This window comes from Phyllostomus discolor, chromosome 6, assembly GCF_004126475.2.
Source record: "Phyllostomus discolor isolate MPI-MPIP mPhyDis1 chromosome 6, mPhyDis1.pri.v3, whole genome shotgun sequence".
NCBI lineage: Eukaryota > Metazoa > Chordata > Mammalia > Chiroptera > Phyllostomidae > Phyllostomus > Phyllostomus discolor.
The window spans coordinates 120,721,143-120,740,978 of NC_040908.2; the positions used below are offsets into that span (position 1 = coordinate 120,721,143).

Here is a 19,836-nt window from a genome sequence, read left to right on the forward strand (position 1 = left end):
CTTAGCCACTGGATTCTCTTCGCCTTGATCGGTCCGTCGATCGGATTTTGACCTTTTCGTCCCCCGACTCCGGCGTCTCCTTTTCCCGGAGCTCGGCCCTTTTCCGTCGATCTGCCCTCCCCGGTCCCCACCCCGCCTCTGCCTCTTGTCCATTGCTTTCTTCCTCCAGTCTCCTTGGTCTCCCCCACCCCAGCCTCCTTCCTTGAGCCCCACCCTTATTCCTCGCTCTTATCCCAGTTTGTTAGCTCTTTGAGGCCCACCGCGGCAAGTCCCATTCCAGAGAACGGGGAACCAGCCCTCTTTCAACCTTGGGCAAGGAGGGTGGGATCTGGGCGTTGTTTTCCCCGGGGGCTTGGCCCTGAGAAGTGCGAATCTAATGCAGGTGGGAGGTCGTATAAAATTCTTGAACGGTTTTCACCTGAGTGGGTATATATATCTGAATTGGAGGCGACTTGAGGATGGAGTGGTTGGGGGTGGGGGACAGGGGTGGCGGCGGCAGTGGCGATTTTTGCCCCTTGGTTTAGGATCTGGCTTGTCGGAAAACCTCCTTTTCTCCAGTTGACTTTCATCCCTGACAATTCTTTTGGCAGTGTTGATGCTTTCCCGATCTCTGCCAGATGCTATGTCATGATCGTTTTATTGGAATTTTTCACATCTCACCTCTCCTTTCAACATGAAGCAGTGTCTGGTTCTCCTCATGGTGGTGCAAACAGGAATTACTGGGGAAATATTAATTTCTTGAGTATTTTCCAATTGTATATTTATGATTCCTCTGAGAGAAGGCGTGAGAATAACGAACGTCTTTGGAGTTAGAGAGTATTGGAGTAGAGTAAGAATTGATTCATCATCTAGTTTTCTAAATTAGATTTAAATATGTAATACTGCTTCAGCTAAATGACTTTTATGGTTAATATTTCATATCTGATAAGTGAAATTGTTATCTCATTTACCTGGTCAGGCTTCTGCGGTAGCCTGTAGTTTGTATTAGATACAAGATCCTAATTTTGTGATGGCTGTCTCTAAAATTACTTCATGTGGTAATTCCAATTTTATGCTGTATTATGCAAGACTTGATACTTGGCAATTTAGAGATTGTCATCCTTTGTTTTTCTAACACTTTTCATGACCATTTAAAATATTGTCATTGAGAGATTAGTTTCTCCCAAGTCATCAAACATTGAGTTACCACTATGTATCTCAGGTTAAGTTATAGCAAACATTTGTTATCTTTTGATTGAAAAGCAGATAACTGATACAAGTTCAGAGCTTGAACTACTTATATACTAGTATAGTTTCGAAATTGCTTCCAGTTCTACCTGAGAAATTATTTTTCTCCTTTCATACATAATCTTTTCCCTCCCCCCAGCCAAGGAAAATATGTAGTCTTCTCTTTGCTTATGAATTTTCCTGAACTAAGTATACACTTGTTTCTTTAAGTAACTTGGTGAGACCTATGTAGTTGATCCTGGTTCAGGTATTTCATGGCAATTTCAGGACAGTGCCATATGTAAAATATAGCCTATTGATCATTATTGATAAATAGAATCTAAAGTGCATATTGTACACTCTAGGGATGTTATCGTCTGCTTCATGTTGCAATGCAGAGCTATTTAGTTTTCTTGAAAAATCCATTAATATCAGTCCTAGAAAGGTTTTAGTATGCATAGAGATTATACTAGTATCTGCAGGTTTGCTTTGAATTTCTTAAATATTTATGTTCTAATTCATATCACAGTGTTATGGCTTCTCTCTCTCTTTCTGTCTTTAAATCCTCTCCTTCCCCATTCCTGGAGTCACTTTAGATTTTTTTTAAATAGACTTTATTTTATAGAATGGTTTTAGATTTATAGAAAAATTGAGAAGATCATGCAGAGGGTTCCCTGGTAGCCCCACCCAGTTTTCCCTATTATTAATATTTTACATTAGTATGGCACATTTGTTACAATTAATGAACTAATATCAATACATTATTAACTAAAGTCCATAGCTTATTCAGATGGCTTTGTTTTTACTTTTTTCTGTTTCAGCATTCCTTTCAGGATTACACATTACATTTAGTTGTCCTGTCTTCTTAGGCTCCTTTTAGAATTATTTTAGAGTTGTTTACATGCTTTTTAACTCTGGAACTGTGAGGTTAAAATCTTTTGAGGCTACTATGTTGCTAAACAATGCCATCCAATGGGTTTGACAATGGAAAGGTTGATCTCTGTTTTTATGGGCAGTGTTTGTAGTTTTCTTGTACATTAGCAAAGGTCTGCAGAATCCATGTCATCTTGATGTAACTCTTCATGAATTATTTATCTTCAGGTTTTAGAATTCCACAATTCAGCTTCAAAGACTAATATGTTTCAAAGCCTTGTTTGTCTCCTTAACAGCATTTCCACATTTATAATTCTTATTTTTTATGTTTGTTTTTGTCTATTTTCCACAGCAGAATACAAGTCCCATGAAAATTAAAAACTATTATTTTTTCATTCATTGTATACCTAGTACCTAGCATAGTGCCAAGGTTTGTGGTAGGTAGTTAGAAATATTTGGTGAATGAATGATGGTTGAATCTATAAGTAACCAAAGCTAGTAGCCTATATTAATCTTTGCTATTTTTTCCTTATGCAGTTAATAGTTTAACAATAACATTTTATGCTTACATTGTTTGATTGTATGCGGGGATACTGCAGATGCTCAGGGGAGCGGGGAACCCAGTAATTTATAGCCTTCACCATTTCATTAAAAAAAAGGACTGGCCAAGATTTTGTACTTTTTTAGAGTTGAGTAAAGTTTTATTTTGTTAAAGCTATTGCTAAATTACTTGTTCCTGGGGTAGCACTGCATAATATGTCAAGTGATACAATAAAGGCATGTTCAGGGAACTGATATGAAGTAGACTGTTTTATTTAGCTTAAAAATTTAAGGTTCCACCCTGACTGGTGTGGTTCAGTTGGTTGGGCATCTTCCTGCAAAGTGACAGGTCACCCAGGTTGGATTCCTAGTTGGGACACAGGCCTGGGTTGCAGTTCCCCCAGTCTGGGCACAGGTGAGAAACAACAAATCGGTATTTCTCTCCCTCTCTTTCTCTTTCCCTTCCCCTCTCTCTAAAAATAAATAAACAAAATCTTTTAAAAAAATTAAGGTTCTGTGCTCTAAAATTAAGATAAGTTGTTTTAATACATGAAGCTTCAGATTGAATCAATGACATCAATCTTGGTAATCTTCCTATAACTTACAGTTTCTTTATATTTCAGTAGTTTACATAGTTTAATAAAGGAATTGTGTTGAAATATACAGTTTGAATCTGAACTTTCTTTGAGGAATCTCTTTTTTTACTACCTGTTGCTATTTTCTTGAAATGCAGGGGTACTTTTAGGAATGTCATTCTGGTTTACAGTAGTAGGTTATTACTACAAACAAATGTTATCACTTATAACTTAAGAAATGTTATCTCAGTGAGAAGCACATACCTGGCCTAGTACTCTCGTACTGCTTATTTTTCATGGTATATGACTTTTTTTAAAATTCCAGAGAGAGGAAGAGGGAGGGAGGGGGAAAGAGAAAGACAGAAACATCGATGTGAAAGAAACCTAGATAGGTTGCCTCCCATATGTTCCCGGACTAGAGACTGATGAGCAACGCAGGCATGTGCCCTGAACTTGTGACCTTTTGATTTAGGCAACCATGCTCCAACCATCTGAGCCACACTGGCCAAGGCTACATTTTGTTCTTTTAACTTGACTAGGAGTACTGAACAATTTAGATTGGCTAGATCAGTGATCTTAAATTTTTTCTTAAGTGTTGGTTATGTGCTAACAAATTGTTGAGGCCTCTGAAGAGCTTTGTTTATGTGACTTACATCAATATTTACTGTATTGAAAGTTAACTGAGAAAATTTTTAAATATTTCATTTATTTAAAAGTAATAGTATTTAGCCTATTACATGTTAAGCTGATCATTTTTTTAAGACTTTATTTATTTATTTTTAGAGAGGCAAGGGAGGGAGAGAGAGACAGACAGACAGACAGACAGACATTAATGTGCGGTTGCTGGGGGCCATGGCCTGCAACCCCGGCATGTGGCCTGACTGGGAATTGAACCTGCGATGCTTTGGTTTGCAGCCCGCGCTCAATCCACTGAGCTACGCCAGCTAGGGCAATCTGATCATTTTTAATGAAAGAAAACTATTTCCAAACAAAATTAAGTGAGAGTAGTACTTTTTTTTAACATATTTTCAAATTTCTTTAATGTCTGACTCTTAGAAGATATTTGGATTCTTAAAGTTGTTTCTGCAACTGTTGTAACATCACAGGTCATGTAGACTCTAGGAAACTCCACTGTATATTCATAAAAGAATGAGAGTGGGAAAGCTGAATAATACTTTAATAATTATGAAAATTGTTTTGACCACCCAGGAGGGAGTGGATCCTCTGAAGATGTCTTAGGGGTCAAAATTCATACTTTAAGAATTACTGGGTTAGATATACCAAACCATTTGTATTGCTGTTTCATATTGCAAGTTAGGACAATCAAGGGGAATGTTTTCCATATTGTTTTGAAGACTTCAAACAGTGGAGCTAGTGATTAATAGCACAGAGTCTGGGTTTCATATTTTAGCACTGGCCACAGGCCTTGGGCAAATTATTTGGCCTCTTTATGTTTCAACCTCTTAAAAAATTTTTGTATTTATTGATTTTTTTTGGGAGTGGGTGAGAGAGAGAACATTGGTTTGTTGTTCCACTTATTTTACACATTCATTGGTTGATTCTTATATGTGCTCTGATGGGAGATGGAACTTGCAACGCTGGTGTAGAGGGATGACTCTCTAACCAGCTGAACTACCTGGCCAGGGCCATGTTTCAATTTCTTTATCTAAAAATAAAGATAATAGGGCCTATCATGTAAATTTATTGTAAAGATTAAATTAGTTAATAAGTGTAAAACATTACAAGAGTGCTTGGCATATGAGAAGTACTCAGCATATATTTTAATTTAACAAATGTTAACTAAAAACTGTTCTTCTGTCAAGTTGTTTGGTAGAACCTAATCTAGAGATATTTACATTTCACTGGGGGAAGAAATATATAATACCTAATATAATATAGTGTGATGACTGCAGCTGCTTTGAAAAGTAGAATTAAAAGGTACAGAGAAGTGACAGGGGAGCATGGAGTTTCACGGAAGGCACATTATAAATATGGCTAATAGTTTAAGCATCTTTAGTTGAATTTCTTTAATTAGAATGTTCCGTAAGTGGAAGAGACTTTGAGAAATCATCTAATCCATTTCTCATAAGGCTTTAAACTGGACTGCTTTTTCCCCTCCTCCAACTTTTTTTTAATGGGTAATTCCATCACATAGTTCACGAATTAAAGTTATATAAAAAGATATATTCTGAGAAAACTTAGTATCGCCCCTGTTCCTATGACCCCATTTCTCATCTGCCCCCTCCCTTTGTGTATATTCTGGGAAGTCTTGATGCAGACAAAAGCAAGTGTGAATATAATTTCTTTTTCCCCTTACATAAGATGTATCAGACTTTATTCTGCACCTTGCTTTTTCCACTTAACAATATACCCTAAATGTCTTTTAATATTAGTACATAGAGAGCTTTCCCATTCTATTTTTTGAATATAATTTTTGTTATAGGATAGTTTTAGACTTACAGAAAAATTACAAAGGTAATACTGTACAGAGTTTCCATAAATTCTACACCTAGTTTCTTCCAGAGTTAACATCTCACATGTACATTTTTTACAATTAATAAACCAATACTGACATATTATTATTAATCTAAGTCTATAATTTATTTATTTAGCATGCAAGCAATGTTTTATTAGTAATACATTCTCGGAGAAGAGAACAGGCCTAGCCGTGGTGGATGAGAAAGGATTAGGGGCTCAGTCTCTTGGTTGTATTTTATTTAGATTTAAAAATTTTTATCTAATGTCTTTTTTCTGTTTTAGGATCCCATTTGGGATACTATATTTCATTTACATATTAGGTCTCCTTAGGCTGTTCTTGGCTGTGACAGCTAAATCGGACCACACTTAAGTTTCTTCTTTCTAAACTTAGGTATCTCCAGGAAAACACATTTTATAGTTTTTAATATCAAATGTCCCTGTTCTGAAATTCTCAAATCTATTCCTATGCTATATAATATGAAGCTTTTTTTTCTTGGGAAGGCAATACAGAAAGACAGCTCCAGAGACAATCAGGCTATGGTTCTAATCTTGACCCCAGTGTTTACAGTGTGATCTTGGACAGTTTGTTTAACTGTTCTAAGCTTTTTTTCATTTCTCGTAAGATAATATTAATCTGGTAGTGTTGTTTTCCCCATCCTCTAAATATAGATTTCATACATTTTAGCTAGATTGGTATTTAATGTTTACATTATTATTAGGTAAATGGTATTCACAGCCGAGCCATGTAGTATACTGATTAACTTATACTTTTGCATATGTTTTGTTTTCCTTTGTTACTATTTAACTTCTTTCCTTTGTTTAATTTATATGCATACCATTCATTTATTCCAAAATTCTACCAACACTACAAATCACCTTTCAGTGTAAGGAATGCATCAGGTTTTCCCTCAGTTTGATTTCCTTAGGACATCTTTCCCTCCCTCTCTCCCTCCCTTCCAATTTTATTGATGTGGGGGGTTGTAGAGAGAGAGAGGGAGGGAGAGAGAGAGAGGTAGAGATAGAGATACCGATTTGTCATTCCACTTATTTATGCATTCATTGGTTGATTCTCAGTTGTGGCCCTGACGGGGGATTGAACCCAAAACCTTGTGGGTTGATACTCTTAAACAACTGAGCTGTTCAGCCAAGGTTGACCTTTTCTAGTTTGTATAAGTTACCCTCTATGATTGGTCTACAGCTGTCAACTTGGGATCTACCTTTACCATCGGTTTGAAGGTTTCCTTCTCTTTATGTTGGATGGCTTCCTTGTTTCTTGGATTACATTTTTTTCTTTGCTTACTCTCTCATTACATTGAACATATCCTGCAGTAGGTAGTTTCATAATGAAGGGAAGACAGGAGGAAGGGTTTTGTGTGTGTGTGTTTTAAAGATTTTATTTATTTATCTTCAGAGAGAGGGGAAGGGAAGGAGAAAGAGAGAGAGAGAAATATCAGTGTGTGGTTGCCTCTCACATGCCCTCATCTGGGGACCTGGTCCACAACCCAGGCATGTGCCCTGACTGGGAATCGAACTGGTGACCCTTTCGTTTGTAGGCCTAAGCTCAATCCAAGGAGCTACCAGCCATGGAAGGAGGAAGTTTTTTGAGACCTTGTGTATCTAAAAATGTATTTGTACAACCCTTACTTACACTGGAAGTTTGGTAGCGTTTAGAATTAATGTATTGCCTGGTAGATTGTGGTATTGCCATTATGACTCTTTGTCTTTTCATCTTTCATAATGATGTGCCTGTTTTCATTTTATGTGATGAATAATAGGTATTTGTCCTTTCATACTGGAAACTAATATTCTTAAGTTTCAGGAAAGTTTCTTAGCTAGAATGATATCCTTTTCTCCATTTTGAGTTCTCTCAGAAATTTGTATTAGACTTCCTGGATTGATCCTCTAATTTTATCTTGTATGTTGCCTTTTTTTTTTTCATTTCTTTATTTTCTGATTTAATTTTCAAAAGATTTCCTGCCTTGACTGGTGTGGCTCAGTGGGTTGGGCATCATTCTGCAAACCAAAAGGTAGCTGGTTTGATTCTTGGTCAGTGCGCATGCCTGGGTTTCAACTCAGGTCCCCGGTTGAGGGCATGTAAGAGGAAACAGGTTGATGTTTCTCTCCCTTTCTTTCTTGCTCCCTTCCCCTCTTTCTAAAAATATATAAATAAAATATTTTTTAAAAAAAGATTTCCACCCTGGCTGGCATAGCTCAGTGGAATGAGCGCGGGCTGCGAACCAAAGTGTCGCAGGTTCGATTCCCAGTGAGGGGTACATGCCTGGGTTGCAGGCCATGACCCCCAGCAACCACACATTGATGTTTCTCTCTCTCTCTCTTTCTCCTTCCCTTCCCTCTCTAAAATAAATACATACATAAATAAAATCTTTAAAAAAATTAAAAAAGATATCCTTAACTCTCTTCCATCCTGTTAAGTTTTATTTCTGCTATCATTTTAATTTCAAAGAGCTCCATGTCTTCTCATTGTTCCTTGTCTGTAGCATCTTTTTTATTCCAGTTTCTTATTATTTGAGGATACTAATGAGATATATGACTTTCTTGCCAATACTCATTTTTTTGTAGATCGCTTTATATCTCTACTAGTTTCTCTATTTCTTGTTTGATACGGTCCTCAAAAAACTAGTAGTTTTTGGTTATCAGCTTCTATTTTAAAAATTGAGCATTGTTCTCACTTTGGCAGAATGTATACTAAAATTGGAACAATACAGAGAAGATTAGTAGGGCCTCTGCAAGAAAACAAACGAGTTGAACACTAAAAATTTGATTTTAAGCTCTTGTGTGGGTTTATGGGATTTCTGTAGGACAGTATAGCTGAGTTCTTTTTTGAGGCAGTCTCTAACGTAAGGTCTTTTATGTCTTTTTACTGGTCAGATTTCTTGCTGGAGAGTATAAGCTTGGTTGCCAGCTTTCTAGGAGCTGAATGGAGAGGGGGTTGGAAGATAGCATAGAGTAAATAGATTAATTTCCTTGTTTTTAGTACTGTTTGTACTCTAGCCCCTGTACCTTATATTTATTCCTCAGTCCAGAAACCCTGTTTTCCTTTTTCTCCAATTCTCCAATAATTCTCCAATATTCTGTCGCAGTGGGAGAGGGATCTGGCTATGTGGAATAGAGAAAGGGGGTGTAATAGTGTCATCTACATTTTAAAGAAACTTTCATCCAGTCCTGTTTTCAGTACTTCCTTTACCCTTTTTTCTAGATGCCCTTGGTGCCAAGAGTTTCTGAGCCATTTGGGGGTTCTCTGTCCTGAATCAGATTACTTCTTAGCTTTTCCTGTTGTTCGTTTAAAACTGATTTTTATAGAATCTGTTAGGTCAATTACCATTTTTGCATTTGCTGTCTAGCTTCTAAACTTAGATGAATTAGAGTTTCTGAGAACCAACACTTACATTTCAGACGTTTAGAATTGCTTAGGGTTTTCAGTTTTGTTTTTTTTCCTTTTTGAAAAATACATTTCATAAAATTAAAACTTGCTCATACCCATGTTTATAGCAGCATTATTCACAGTAACCCAAAGGTAGAAGCAACCCAAGTATTCACCAGCAGATGGTTGGATAAGCAGAATGTGATATATATATGTAGTTTGTATAGTGGAATATTACTTAGCCATAAAAAGATGGATATCTTGCCATTTGTGACAACATGGATGGACCTAGAGGGTATTATACTAAGCGAAATAAGTCAGACAGAGGAAGATAAATATTGTATGCTTTCGCTATGTGGACTCTAAAAAACAAAACAGATGAACAAACAAAACAGAAATAAACTGAGACCCTGGCCAGTGATTCACTTGGTTGGGTGTTGTCCTGCAAACCAAAAGGTCGTGGGTTTGATTCCTGATCAGGGCACATACCTAGGTTGCAGGTTCAATCCCCAGTTAGGGTGCATACAGGAGGCAGCTGATCATTGTTTCTTTCTCTGTGTGTCCACCTCCACCCCACCCCCAAATCAATAACCATATCCTTAGGTAAGGATTTAAAAAGGAAGGAAATTCTTATTTTCTTTATTTTTTTTAAGGAATGAAATTTTGACACGTGCTATAACATGGATGAACCTTGACATTATAAGTATAATAATCCCATCATAAAAGGCAAATATTGTATGATTTTCTAATTAAATGATAATAAGCATCACTGGTATCCTATCCTGCTATTGTGAGATTTCATAAAACCTTGCCCAGACACCCTATATAGACTTCATTAAGGTGTTACATGGTATACAAAACACGTTTTTGCTTTTTAAAGCTTCCATTCTAAGAATCGTAGAATTTTATAGGTCATTTATTCATTTAACAGATGCCTATCATGTACCAGGCATAGAGCTATATATATCCCAGGTGATAGAGCTGTTAACAAATGAGATATAATCTCTGTTCTCTTGCTTATAGTCTAGCAGGAAGCAATAAATCCTCTATTCTTGGATCTCCCCTCACCCAAATCCATTCTCTACATGATGTCAGAGTGAATTTTATAAAAATGTAAATCAGAGTTACTTCCTTAACAAAACATTGTGAATGTACTTAATGCCATGGAATTATATACTTAAAATTGTTGAAAAGGTAAATTTTATGGTATATGCAATTTAAATTTTCTTTGAGTTTAAAACTCAAAAAACTCTTACCTTTGTAATTTTTTTAATCGTTCTTTGAATAAAGTGTTAAAATCCTCCTAGAGGATCTATTGGGTAGGCCTAAAAGTTCATTTGATTTTTTTCATAAGATGGCTCTAGTGGCACTTCATTTTCTTTCACTTAATTTGAAACAGTTTTGTTAGATTGTGATGTGACAGCTGTTGTATCAGCATGAATTTTAAAAAAATCAAAATTGTGAATTTTTAAAAAGATTTTATTTATTTATTTTTAGAGAGGGGAGGGAGGGAGAGAGAGAGAGAGAGACAGAGAGAGAGAGAGAGAGAGAGAGAGATCAATGTGTGGTTGCTGGGGGCCGTGGCCTGCAACCCAGGCATGTGCCCTAACTGGGAATCAAACCTGCGACACTTTGGTTCGCAGCCCGTGCTCAATCCACTGAGCTACGCCAGCCAGGAAGATGGTGAATTTTTGTGTAGCCATTGTAACACTGAAGATGAGAGAAAAATAGGCAACATTTTCAGCATATTGTGCTTTATTATTTCCAGAAATGTAAAAACATAACTAAAACGCACAGAAAGATTTGTACAGTGTGTGGAGAAGGTGCTGTGACTGATAGAACATATCAGAAGTAGTTTGCAAAGTTTTGTGCTGGAGATTTCTTGTTGGATGATGCTCTACAGTCAGGTAGACCCGTTGCAGTGGATAGCAATCAAATTGAGACATTAATTGAGAACAATCAATGTTCTGCTATGTGAGAGATACCTGACATACTCAAAATATCCAAATCAATGAAGTTATTGGTAAAAATGAAAAATGGGACTTTTATTTTACAGAAAAACCTAATGGACTTTTTGGCCAACCCAATATATGGCCCACACTGCATAATACGGCTCCTCTTGCCCATTCTTAACTTGAACACATCTCCCACCATCTCTTTTTCAGTCATACTGGCCATTTCCCCCCATTTTTTTTAGCTCTTCACTAATCTCCATCTTGTTATATACTCCCTCTTTCCCTTTGCCTGGTTAACTCTAGTTTATCCTTTAGATTTCAGTTTCGAGTCACTTCTTCAAAGAAGCCTTTGGTGAGTTCCTCAGAGTAGTTTAGGCTCCCAGAATTCTTTGTATTCTCAGCATCATGTACTTCTTGCTGCCTTTAATACAGTTGTAATTTGTCCATTAAAATTTTTGTTTGCCATTTGGTCTTTAAGTTCTACAAGGGTAGTGTTAATGAATTTCTTGTTCATTGCTGTATTTTAAGCACATTGCACATTGATTGGAGCTCACTAAATATTTTTGAATAAGTAAATGATACATGATTTTTTACCCTACTTAGTTTCAGAAAGGTCTTGAGGTTTTCCACAACAATAAATACACATAAAAGAGGATAATTAAAGGAAAAACAGAATAAAAGAAAATGAAAAACCTAGGAGGAAAAAGGTTTGATATGCTAAGTATCTGGGCTCAAGTTGAGGGAAATGATGCATCAGAAAAGGTCATTGGATTTATCAAGAACTAATCAATAATTTTTTAAAATGGTTTCAGTAGAGTTTCAGAGAGTCAAGAAAGATTCAGAAGGCTTTGGCCAAGTAGCTCAGTTGGTTAGAGCATTGTCCTGATACGCCAAGGTTGCAGGTTCCATTCCTGGTCAGGACACATACAAGAAGCAACCAATAAATGCATGAATGGGTGGAACAGGAAATCGATGTTTCTCTTTTCCCCATGCCCTCTAACTCCCTCTCACTCTCACATCAATAATTTTTTAAAAAGTCTCAGAAGTAGGCAGTAAGTTTAAATGGCATATTCAAAAAGTAAATTTGTGATTTAACCAGATACGCTTCTGGATTCCTAAAATACTATTTTAACCTCTTTATTATGGGAAATTTTAAGCATATAAGGAAGTACAGAGGATAGCATCATGAAACCCCATAAACTGTTACTCAGCTTTAATAATTATCAGCCTACAACAGGTTTCATCTATCGTACATAATTTTACTCCACACACCCCCCTCCACCATCACCAAAGTGAATTGAAGCAATCCCAAGTACACCGTTGTTCAAGTATTTTGGTATGACGGCTAAAAGATGAGGACCTTCTTATTGGTATATTTTCGACATTTGTGTATATAGTTACCCACAGAGGCCTTTATTTTTGGTATACTTTACATTGTACAGTTTTGAGATTTAGTATTTCAGGATCTCTAGATCATTGTTATTCAATTGAACTTCCTGCAGTGGTGAAACTGTTCTGTATTTGTGCTGTTTAATATGTTGATGACTAGGGTAACCGAGGAACTGATTTATAAGTTTTATTTCATTTTAATTCATTTTAATTTCAGTAGCCTCATGTGGCTAGTTAGCCCTTTATCTGGCCTTAACCCTTCTCTTAAAACTGAAGACTGTCTCTCAGAAATGTATGCATGGACACCTTAAATTATTTACATAATCAAGGTGAATTAAGTTGATTTTAATAGGGAAATAGAGAATGTGATACCTCACAGATTTAGACAGATTTTAGACCACCTCTGGACTACAGATATTTTGATGTGTAGTATATAGGGCTGCACAAAATCTGCTCTCAGGTCTTTTAGATCTCTGTGTTGGTGTCTAACATAATGTCCCTCATACAGGTGACCATAAAGTGTTGACTCTGTTCAGTCTTTAGAAAGCTGGATAAATGGTCTTTCTTCTTTAGGAAAGTGACAGAAGCATTATCATATTGATACTAAATAAATAGGCAAAAACTAGATGACTACTGAAGTTACTACTTATTTGTAAACTTTTATATTTGTTTATCCTTGTTTAATATGGAACATTTCTTTAGCTAAGAAAACTGAACTGTGGTCTTTGTGCTGCCATCTTATAAATTGTGTACCCTTAAAGTCTTCACTTTAACTTCTCTGTGCCTTAGTTTCCTCATGTGTAAAATAAGACTCTCTTTCCCCCTTATAGCAATAATGGCCTGCATAGATGGTCCTCTGTGGGCTCCACCAAGTGACTGTCAGCATCCTCTCATATTTTCCTACCTATTTAATGTTCACAAAACTTCCAGAAATTCCAAGTAGTTCTTCTTCACAAAATGACTGAATGCATTTAATTTTAAATAACACATTCCTTTGTATTCTCAAAATTCTTCAATTGAACTTACTTTGCTCTTCAAAATATTGTACATTTGTTTTCAAAATCTCTGATATTGCAATAATTGTAATCTTGCTTGTAAAACAACCTAGTTATTTCAATCTCAGTTCTGATTGATATTCTAAATACTGTGATAATTTAGTTTTACTTTTAAGTAATTTTACATTTATGCTTTGTTATATGAGTTGTATCCTTCTCAAGTTAATATTTTGAAGTTTAACCTCTAGTACCTCATATGCAGTTAAGATGAGGTCATACTGGGGTAGGATGGACCTCTATACAGTATGGCTACTGGGTGTCATTGTACAAGGGGGAAGTTTGGACACTGATATAAACAGAAAATGTCATGTGAAGGAAGATCAAGGCAAAGATGAGGGTGATGTTTCTGCACACCCAGGAATGTCAGAAGCTAGGGAAAAGGCTTGGAACAGTTTCTCCTCACAGCCCTTAGAAGGAAGTAACTGCCAACACCTTGATTTTGGATTTGTAGCCTCCAGAACTGTGAGACAATAAATTTCTGTTGTTTAAACCATTCAGTTTGTAGTACTTGATGATAGCAGCCCTAGCAAACAAATGCAGTGCTTAATACCATTTTGCAACCAAATATAAAACTCCATACACTTCTGACAACTTAATGGACAATGTGTATTTCCTGTTTCAACTGAATTCATTTTATTTTATTTTATTTTTAGAGAGGGAAGGGAGGAGAGAGAGAGAGAGAGAAACATCAATGTGTGGTTGCTGGGGGTTATGGCCTGCAACCCAGGCATGTACCCTGGCTGGGAATTGAACCTGCAACACTTTGGTTCACAGCCTGCACTCAGTCCACTGAGCTACGCCAGCCAGGGCTCAAGTGAATTTTTTAATAGACTATCATAATTTTGTGAGTAAGTCCATGTTTTGTGGCTTCCTTACATTAGTATATTTGTTTGAATACATAATGATAGTATCATTGATTGACATTTGATTATTAGTACTTACTACTTATCAGGTCTTGTAAGTACTTTACAATCTTAATTAATTTAATCCTTATAACAACTCTGTAAGTTCCTTGGAGAAGTGGTTGATTTCAGGGGTGGGATAGGGAAAAGACAAAATGAGCATGGAGTGTTCTGGTGCTAGAAAGTAAGGAAGTATTTAAGAAGGATGATGGCATGTTGAAAGGGCACAGAAGCCAATGGGAAAGAGCTCTCAATGGGGAAAGTTAGAATAATTTGAGCAACAAAATAAATAATGATGATACTGGATAACCCACAGATTTAAGATATCCATGAATCCATACTTAGGTAGGTAAGAGACAGATAGAACTGCTCTTCACTACAGAAGAATTCCCATTGGAATACCACAGTAATAATCATTGCATGCCTGCCCTGTCTGGTATGGTTCAGTGGATTGACTGCCAACCTGTGAACCAAAGGGTTGCTGGTTCGATTCCCAGTCACGGGCACATGCCTGGGTTACTGGCCAACTCCCCAGTAGGGAGGTGCGGGAGAAGCAACCACACATTGATGTCTCTCTCCATCTTTCTCCCTCCCTTCCCCTCTCTCTAAAAATAAGTAAATAAAATTTTTTAAAAATAATTAGTACAGGCAAGATCCATTTGACAAATGCTAAAATTAGTGGGCAAAAGTTTGAGAAGATACATAACATTTATATAGTCTCAAAGTATCTCCCCAAGATATTTGTTATTTACAAAGTAAATAATAAATAGAAAAACAGTAAACTTATGGTAGAGAAATGGTAGAGATTATAATCAAATGAAGAAGGTTAATATCACTAGGATTAAGACATGAATAGAACATCATCGTCCCCCTTTGCATCTGAGAGAGACACTTCAGTCCTGTGGTAGTCTTGCCCAAAATGCATGACCTGAATATAATGAGAAAAATGACAAACCTAAATTGAGAAACATTGTACAAAACAACTGACCTGTATTGTTCAAGTATCAAGGCCATGAAAACAAGGAAAGGCAGGAAATGTTACATAGGAGAGGAGAGATTAAGGAGGCAAGACAACTAAATGCATTATGGAATCCTGAGTTGGATTTTGGGACAGAAAAAGGGAATTAATAGAAAAACTGGTGAAACCCAAATAAGTTCTGTAGTTCACTTAATAGCTCTGTAGTTCATTGTATCACTGTTAATTTTATAAGTTTGATAATTGTGCTATTGTTTTATAAGATGTTATAATTTCCAAGTAAAAAGTCAAAACAGTTCCTTAAAATAGGTACTGCTGTTATTTCCATTTTACCATGAGGAAATTAAGGTGTAGAGAAGTTAACTTGTCCCAGTTGTGTATGCTTAGTAAGTGGTCAGGCTGGGATTTCAGCTCAACTCTCTGGTTCTGGAGCTCCAGTGCTAAAACATTAAATTGCACTTCCTTTCCTTGGTAAGTTTTGTGTAGGTGGAATATGTGCAGAAAGTACAGATACTTAGTTAGGTGTTCCTCAAATGATAAGAATGAAAAAACCAATCACATATGGAAAGTTGAGGTATATCCCTGGCTGGCATAGCTCAGTGGATTGAGCGCAGGCTGGGAACCAAAGTGTCCCAGGTTCAATTCCCAGCCAGGGTACATTCCTGGGTTGCAGGCCATAACCCCCAGCAACCGCACACTGATGTTTCTCTCTCTCTCTATCTCCCTCCCTTCCCTCTCTAAAAATAAATAAATAAAATCTTTAAAAAAAAAAAAAAGAAAGAAAGTTGAGGTATATCAACTAAAGCTCTTAGATAAGGTTAAGTGTTATATATTTTGCAGTTCTGGGTTTTTGTAACTTATATGACAGAATTCTCAATACACATAACTTAAAATTAACAGAATAAGATGAGAAACAGTTTTTAGTAAACATCAGTGGCTTCGATAACATTTATTAATGATTGTGGTACTGACTCTGATACGGAGTTACCAGAATTATTTCAAAATGCTGTTTATATACAAGGAAAATCAGGTTAATTAATCATGGAGTTAAAATGTGATATTCAAATGAGAGTTGTTTAGTCTCATCTAGAAGGCAAAAGTACAACTGAAAAAAGCCTTTAGATTTGTAATGATACCTTAGTTACTTTGCAGATCTAAGATATGAACAAGAATACAAAGTCTTATGCTGAAATATAAAACATAGTGAATTGAAGTCAGATATATATGGAAGAAATTCATGACCAAAAATGTTGTAGAAATTTTAAAATAAGTTATGAAATCACTTGGAGAATATTTCCTTTTTCAAATAGAGAACTGATTTCTTGGAAGATTTACGAGTGCTCAGATGGAAGCAGAAGTATACCTACAATACTCAGCAGATTCTATTTTGGGTTCTATAGAGTCATATTTATTGGTAATTACATATTCTTGTTTGCTAGTTTTAGGTGGCCTTACTTGCCTCCATATTAGCTTTCTTTTATCAGAATTTTCTTGATGGATTTTATTTTTTCTGTATTATATAAATAAGTTTATTATATGGCATAGGTAGATGTAAACTGTATGAGGCTGGTGCTGGTGTAACACAGCATTACTGTTTTACAGCAAACATTTTTAAAAATAAGTATAAAAAGTACAACTCTAAGGTAACAATAAAATTATAATATAATAAATATATAAACCAGTAACCTATTTGTTTATTATCATTATCAGGTATTATGTAGTGTACATAATTGTATGTGCTACACTTTTTGCTGCATTTGTTAACACTGGCATCATCGCAAACACATGAGTAATATAGCCTACCTTAAGGAGGCTATAATGTTTTAAAGTGATAAGATTTTTTTTTAGCTCCATTACAGTAATGGTCATCCGACCAAAAAAATATGGTGATATAATGTATGACCGTATTTGGATTTAAAATAAATCTACTGTCTTCTTAATGTGCTTTCTTGTGTTATGGATATTTCTCTTTTTATGTTATTTGAATTTTTAGTGTTTTAAAAATTATTCCATAATTATTAATTGGGAAGTTATATTTTTTTTTCTTTTACTTAGTGATTACCCTAGAAGTTACGGCATGTAGCCATGACATGTAAAAGTCTATGATTGTCCTGACTGGTGTGGCTCAGTTGGTTGGGCATTGTCCTGCAAAGCAAAAGGTCACAAGTTAAATTCCCAGTCAAGGCACATGCCTAGGTTGCAGGTTTGGTGCTTGATCAGGGTGAGTATGAGAGCCAACCAATCAACGTTTCTCTCTCCTTTTTTCTTCTTCCCTTTCCCTCTCTAAAAAAAGAAAAGAAAAGAAAATTTAAGGTTAAAAAAAAGCCTAATGTTAATTGATTTCTTTACCCTTCTGGACAATGCAAGGACCTTAGAACTCTACCTCTACTTACCACTCCTCCTTCTAACTTTATGTGCTATATGTATTTTAATTGTGTGTGTGTGTGTGTGTGTGTGTAAAACCCATAAGATGTCACTATTTTGGACAATGATTGTTTCAGTTTTTTATGAGGAAAACTTTTTTAAAGATTTTATTCATTTTTAGAGATATAGGAAAGGAGGGAGGAAGAGAGGGAGAGAAACACTGATGTGTACAAGAAACATTGGTCAGTTGCCTCTCCCATGCCCACAACTGGGGAGACCTGGAATATCCAGACTTGTACCCTGACCAGGAATTGAACCTGTGACCTTTCAGTTCGACAGCTGGCGCTGAATCCACTGAGCCACAGCAGCTAGGGCAGGAAAACTTTTTACTGAAGTACAACTTGATATAAAGCATATGAGTCATAAGCGTACAACTTGAATGAGAAAATTTCCCAGTCATATTTCTATCCTTATGAAAGTTATTTATTACTATAAATGAGCAAATTTGGCTTTCTGGTTTTAAAAGCTCAATTTCCTGAGCTTTATTATATGTATGGCTCTATGAACTGTATCTACCCTTCATTTTTCCAAGAATTGCAATGCTGTTTCAGGCTGTTTTCTTCTACACTGTGGGCTACCCTAGTAATGAAAGCTGTCTAGTTGGTGAAGTTTCTTTTCATTGGTTAATTTATTCAGTGCAACGCAGGGACCAAAACTGTTAGTATAGCCATGAACAAGATAGGTGAGGTTCTTGTTCTGTAAATTGGGGGGGTAAACTAGTAAAAAAAAATGCACCAAAAAGATAATTTGAGATAAGTGTTATATTGCCAATTTTTCTTACATTTCCCCATAAGAAAAAGTGGATTGTGCTTTTCCTTATATTAAACTTCTACACTTAGATGTAGTTTTTGAGTAAAGTTACTGATGGTAAAGTAAGTCTCAAGCTAGTACTTATTTTGAACTTGCCACTGGCCTGTTCTTTGACGGTACAGATTATTTACAGCTCATCTTTTTTTTTTTTTTTAAGATTTTATTTATTTTTTTTAGAGAGGGAAGGGGGGGAGGGGGAGAGAGAGAGGGAGAGAGAGGGAGAGAGAGAGACAGACAGACAGACAGACAGACACATCAATGTGCGGTTGCTGGGGGTTATGGCCTGCAACCCAGGAATATACCCTGGCTGGGAATCGAACCTGGGGCACTTTGGTTCCCAGCCCTCTCTCAATCCACTGAGCTATGCCAGCCAGGGGACAACTCATCTTTTTATCCTTGAGATACATTCATAGATGGATGTTGACTTTGTTCTAGGAATAAAATAAAAACCCTGCTGCCATCTAAAATACTGGTAGAAATATAATCTTAGGTTGACAGTAATTTTGAAAGGTAATTTACTTTTTCTTTCCTTCAGGGAGAGCCATATCTGATACTGAATTACGAGTTCATAATGTAACCAGGAAAGAAAGGTTCCACAAAATTAGGTTACATGAGCAAAATCTCAGAGGCTTCAAAGTACATGTTAACATGTTACGCTTGAGTAACTAACAGCTTTCCATCACTATCAGATGAAGTTTATGTTTGGCATGGTAGGGGATGAGACTAAAAGGCCAAGCTTAAGTTTGATTGTAAAGATCCTTGAATGCCTGCTAAGGATTTTTAATTTTATCTTATGGATACTAGGGAGCCTTGGAATGTTTTGTAAATTAAGGAAGGGTATACCTCTGGCAGTATAGAAGCTGGATACTTTACTCAGTTCTTTCTTATGTTTATTCTTGTACATATATACGTTTGTCTATTTCAGTGTATTGTAAACTCTGGTGGTCACAGCCTTCCTTAGTCGTAGTTGTTTTTCATAATCATCTCTCAAACTCCATAATCCTTAGCACTTAGTATTGTTTGTTTGTTTTTGTTTTTTTAAAGATTTTATTTCTTTTCAGAGAGAGGGGAAGGGAGGGAGTAAGGGAGAGAAACATCAATGCAGCACAGAAACATTGGTGGGTCACCTCTTGGCATGCCCAAAACGGGGATTTAGCCTGCAACTCAGGCATGTGCCCTGACCTGGAATAGAACCCATGACCTTTCTGTTTGTGGGATGATGCCCAACCCACTGATCCATGTTGGTTAGGGCCCTCAGCACTTAGTTTTGG

At 36.3% G+C, this 19,836-nt stretch overlaps 1 protein-coding gene and 1 pseudogene across 2 annotated transcripts in view; both read left to right on the forward strand.

Moving 5' to 3' along the window:
* RAB6A (RAB6A, member RAS oncogene family) overlaps positions 1-19,836 on the forward strand; it is a 64,156-nt gene that overhangs the window by 748 nt on the left and 43,572 nt on the right. The window lies entirely within an intron of this gene.
* Positions 8,355-8,452, forward strand: LOC114501110 (annotated as a pseudogene).